This window comes from Carlito syrichta, unplaced genomic scaffold, assembly GCF_000164805.1.
Source record: "Carlito syrichta isolate Samal-C Ts95f unplaced genomic scaffold, Tarsius_syrichta-2.0.1 Scaffold308823, whole genome shotgun sequence".
Lineage (NCBI taxonomy): Eukaryota > Metazoa > Chordata > Mammalia > Primates > Tarsiidae > Carlito > Carlito syrichta.
This window is the reverse complement of record NW_007252919.1, coordinates 77,938-83,937: the sequence shown is the minus strand read 5'-3', so window position 1 is coordinate 83,937 and position 6,000 is coordinate 77,938.

Sequence of the window (6,000 nt, the reverse complement as noted above, 5' to 3'; positions counted from 1 at the left end):
GAAGGTTGAGATGGAAGAATGGTGTGAGACAAGCAGGTCGAGGCGGTAGCCATGAGCGTGCCACTGTACTCCAGCCTGGGTGACAGCGTAAGCCTCCCACTAAAATAAATAAAAAAAATATAAATAAATACATAAATAAATAAATGAATGAACGGAGCATTCACTCTTGGGTGCCCCACTCAAAAATCTATGACTGCGGCCTCCAGGATGGTCCAGCAGTCCCATGGTCTGGATGCCAAGTTTTCTGTCCCAGAAGAGTGCCCAGAGAAGAAGTACTGTGAGGACACTGTTCTTAGGGAGGCCCTGGGGCCAGCAGAATCTACACTATTTAGAGAAAGGCAGACTAAGGTCTAGTATAGAGATGGCAAACTCTTTAAGTTTTGAAGAGGAGGCAATAATGTCAAAGCCACCTTTCAGATGGGCCATGGTTTGGGAAACCAGTAGGAAGAGGGAAGGATGGCCATGGTGATGGGGCCACATGGAATGAATTGTGAGCACAGGGAGTTTACTCGTGTATTGGTGTGTGTGTGTGTGTGTGCGTGCACGTACTTGCACAGACTGAGACGTGTTTACCTTATCAACTGGACTGAGTTTATTGCTTCATCTGCTTAGTGCTTTTTTTGCTTACTCTCTTATAATTCCTAGTTATCCATGTAATTTAAATGACATATTTATGTTTATAAATTGTATATATTTATATTTATAATTATCACTATCACTTAAATTGAATTATTTAAATTTTCCAGATGCATCTTTTAAACATACAAGGGAGGAGCAAAGCACCAGGAGGTTTTGAAGATTTATTTTATTGAGGCGTCTAAAGTAGACAAGAACTGTTTTTATTGACATATTAATGATCAGTCAACACTATGAGCAGGTGCTATGTACCAGGCACTGTTCAAATCACTTTATAAATGTCAACCCATTTTATCCTTACAGCCTCGTCATGAGATAAGTTTATTACATCTCCATTCTACAGAATTTTTTTTTTTCTTAAGCGATAAGATCTCACCATGTTGCCTAGGCAGGTTTTGGACTCTTGGCCTCAAATGATCCTCCTTCCTTGGTCTCCCAAGGTTCATTACAGGTGTGAACCACCATGCTTGGCCCCTGGAAAAGGAAATTAAAATACGCAGAATTTAAAAACCTACTCTATGTCATACAGTTAATAAGTGGCAGAGCTGGGACTCAAGCTCTAACCATTATACTACATAGTGCTTTTGGTGTGATCAAGAAAAGGCCTGTTTCTTCTGGAAGGAATGTGAATTGAAGAGTTGAGAAGGACAAGATTTCTGCTCCTTGCGGGACAAAATGAACACATTGGGCCCACAGTCTTGCATGTGCTTCTTCATGCAGGCACATGAACTAGAGTTGTCCCCACTGCCTGGGAGGTCACAATGACTTCCTGCAGTAGACAGCAGACGGCTCTGGGGGTTTTAGGAAATGAGATGAAGGTGTCTGTTAAGATATTTATTTAATCCACGTGTACAATAATAAAAAATGAAACAAAATCTCTATTTTATCAAATTTCAAGTAGGTCCTTGTGTTTCACATGACATATAAGTACAGTTATTGTGAGATCTCACGGGATTGCTTTAAAACAAAGCTCTTAGTTTTATATTATGCATAGGTTCACACATTTACTTGGTACAAATTAGGTCACAGTATTTAACAGAAGCACTGTAAAGCATAGTGGCTAGAGTGTAGAGTTTGTAATAATTTTAATATGGTTGCATTATTTGAGGACTTTAATGTATCAGAGGATAGTGGAATGTCTCTGGTTTCATTTAACTGGGATGGAAATGGGGAAAATACACCCAATGAAGCCAAGATGGGGTTGAAAGGATGAAGTGGGTTGCTATTTATAAAGCATACTGATCAGTGCCTGGTACACATCACCTCATCATAGTGTTGGCGGTTTTCATTAATACGTCAGTAAAAACAGTTCTTATCTACTTTATATTCCTTAGTGAAATAAATCTTCAAAGCCTCCTGGTGCTTTGTTTCTTTCTTGTATGTTTAAAAAAGCCCTCACTCAATATGCATCTGGAAAATTTAAATAATTCAATTTCAATTACAATGATAATTATAAATATAAATATTTGTAATTTACAAATATAAATGTCATTTAAATTATATGGGTAACTGAGAATTACAAGAAATTATTATGTAGGCTCTTTAGATCAACTATTTGTTCAGTAGGGAATGATAAAGGAAAAGAAGTATTGTCCTATTTAATGCTAACCTTGTAAAATAGATTATTTTTATATTTTTATCAAATGCACAAAGTGCACACGGCATGTTTTATGTGGTTCCCTCGGGGGATGGAGGTCTCTGTTTTCTGTGAGGCACCACATTTATTTGCTTCACAAAGATGAAGGGCCACCAATTCCAAGAACAAGTGAAGAAAACTGAGGTGATTTCAAATCACTGAAGCAATTCAATGGATAACAAATGCCACCAAGATTAGTTGCTATAATAATAGTTATTGTTACTCCTATTTTAACAATATATAGCTTTACAAATCATACATATGGCCCATGAATCAAATTTGGAAGACGTGATTGTTACCCACACATTGAACTGGTAAGGTTCATAATCAGGAAATCAGACACTCAGGTCTTTATAAAGGTCTCTGTCTTCTGGACACAACATTTTAAATAAAGTTCTGACCAAACAGAACAATCATGAATACCAGGTCTAGGTGGGCTCAGTTTCCTGAAGGTAAAGTCGAATTCTCAACTCAATGAACATTCCAGTGGAGCTGGGACATATTACTACCTGCAAAACAGAGAAATATGATTGATTGTATTTTGAACTCTGCTTAGGAAGGGGAAGAAATATATAAACTGTGCAACATTTTTCAAGTTGAGCTTCTAGGTGCTGATTCAGCTGTAATGTAATTTATGCTAATAAGTTCCTGGATTTCAAAGTGACTTTTTTCTTATCACACTAATACCCTTTAATTTGGGTATATATTCCCAAGCCCGGAATGGGTAGGAAAATTCTCAGTCAAAAGCCAGGCATGCAACTGGCTCTGTCTAAAAGGAAAGGTGGTGGTGGTGGGGGTGGTGGTGGGGTAGAGTACATTCTGGGGTTGGAGGAGGGGGAGAAAGTTCAATGTATGACTTTTAAACAATTTCCTGCAAAACAGTTCTTGACTTCACACAATTTAACCTAAAAGAGTTTAATCCTATTTATTTATTTGATTAACTTTTTTTTTTCAAGTTGGAGCCTCATTCTGTCACCCAGGCTGGAGTATAGTGGCACAATCATGGCTCACTGCAGCCTTGACCTCCTGGGTTCAGGTGATTGTTCCATTTCAGCTTCCTGAGTAGTTGGGATCACAGACATGCACCACCATACCAGGCTAGTTTTTTGATTTTCTGTAGAGATGAGATCTTGCTATGTTGCCCAGGCAGGTCTCAAATTCCTGGGCTCAAGCAATCCTCCGTCTCAGCCTCTCAAAGTGCTGGGGTTACAGGCATGAGCAAACTGCACCCAGTCAAGAGGTTATCATAATTTTAATATAGTTGAATTATTTGAGAACTTTAACGTGCCAGAGAGTTAATAGTGAAATGTAGCTGGTTTTATTTAATTGAGATGAAAATGGCTAAAGTATACCAGATGGAGCCAAGAAACTTGAGTTCTAGTTCCAGTTCTGTCATACCCTAGAGGTGTGACATTAATCAAGGCACTTAGTATAGGCTTTGGTTTCTTCATGTATGAAACTAGATTAGCTGTTATGGTTGTACTTTTGGTGATAAGTTCTCCTAAGCCAGTGGCTTTCAAATTTATTTTTTACTGTGATCCAAAATAAGAAGTACATTTTATGAGTCAGTATACACACACACATAGATTTATAGGTAAATATTTAACATATACACATACACAGCATAATATGTAAGTATGTGTGTGTGTGTGTGTGTGTGTGTGTGTGTGTGTGTGTGTGTGTGTATTTTTTGAGTTGGAGTCCCACACCCTTGCCCAGGCTGGAGTGCGTGGCATGCTCATGGCCACCCCAGCGTCGACTTGCTGGGCTCAGGGCGATCTTTCCACCTCAGGCTTCCAAGTAGCCAGAACTACAGGTGCACGCTAACAGGGCAGGTTAATTTTTGATTTCTAGAGATGAGGTCTCGTCAAGTTGCCCAGGTTGGTCTTGAACCCGTGGGCTTAGGCAATCCACTTGTCTCGGCCTCCCAAAGTGCTAGGATTACAGGCTGAGCCCGGTCAATATATGTTATACACACATGCATGCATGTATGCACCTGTACACGAAATTAAACAAAGTTTCATGAAACAATACTTAGCCTTGTTACTGCAAATGCATTATGACATTTTTATTGTATTTCATTAAGCAAAAGCTGGTCCCACTAAAAAAATTCCCACTAAATTGACTTCATGATCCACAGTCTGACAATCACTCTAAATAAGCAAAATTCTGCAAATTGAGGAACTGCCTCAATTTGAGGTATAGGTGACTGCATAAGTTAATGGTTAAAATTCTGATAATTGAAAGAGAAACCTCTCCACATAGTGAATGTATATGCTTTAATACACACTAAATAAAAACAACCAGCACGTACAAGTATTCTCCACCAGTGAACACACCTTTTTAAGTTCTGCATAATTGAACTTTGGTCTTCAATCCTTTTTTTTTTTGAGTAGGAGTCTCACTCTGTTGCCCAGGCTGGAGTGCAGTGGCACACTCACGGCCACCGCAGCCTTGACCTACTGGGCTCAGGAGATCCTTCTGCCTCGGCATTCCAAGTAGCTGGAAATACAGGCACGCACTACCACACCTAGTTTATTTTTTGACTTATTGTAGAAATGAGGTCTCACCAAGGTCTTGAGCTCCCGAACGAAGTCAATCCGCTTGCCTCAGCCTTCCAAGTGCTGGGATTACAGGCTTGAGCCAACGTGCCCGGTGGTTTTCAATCTTCTAAGAGCAAACGTCTTTTGAAACTTCCTTTTACTGGCTAGACTGGCTTTTAACTCTCCAAAGAGACCCTAGTTTTTCGATAAATGGGTCATCTTCTTTATAAACAACTCCCTTTAAAGTTTCTGTAGCTTTTGCTAGAGTAATTTAAAAGAGCCCTTGATTTTTCTCAACTTTTAAAAACACTGCTAATAATAAAACAATTATGTAATGTTATCCTTCCACGTTCAAGACCTATTTTTGAGAGAAGACACTATAAGCAGATTCTAGTCCTTGCATCTTTTACCCTTTCCTCAAAATCTTCAACAGACCCATGCTGCAGCTTTTGGGTTCAAGTTTTAGCATGCCAGGGAAACACAATGAACTCTTGTGTCTTAGGTGACACTCAAGGGTCAAGGGTAATGGGTGATTCATTCAGGTTCCATAATACCAAAGTCAAGGGATGAGAAAACTGGATCTGACTTTCCTAAGCAGTGTTCTCCTTTCAGTTTTATTTCTGTTTTGAGTTGAGGTTTTACTATGTCATGCAGGCTGGAGTGCAGTGGCATGATCATGGCTCACTGCAGCCTCAACCTCCTCAGGTCAGGAGATCCCTCTGCCTCAGCCTCCAGAATAGCTGAGACTACAGGAGTATGCCACCACACCTGGCTAATTAAAAAATTTTTTTTGTAGAGACCAGGTCTCGCTATATTGCCCAGGTTGGTCTTGAACTCCTGGGCTCAAGCAATCCTCTCGCCTTGGCTTCTCAAAGTGCTAGGATTACAGGCATGAGCTACCGTGCCTGGCCCCTTTTCAGTTTTAACCATACACACTTTATATGTGAGCTCCTTGTATGCTTTTCAGTTGTAATCATACACACTTTATATGTAAGGTATTAAAGATATATTCAACGGTTCAATCATCTAAGGAAATATTTTATTTAACTTAGAGAACGCTCAAAGACCTTCTTTAAAAGGTTACATTACAAAAAACCCACTTTTTTTTTGTGTTGGAGTCTCACTCTGTCGCCCAGACTAGAGTGTGGTGGCATGCTCCTGGCCACCGCAGCCTCGACCTGCTGG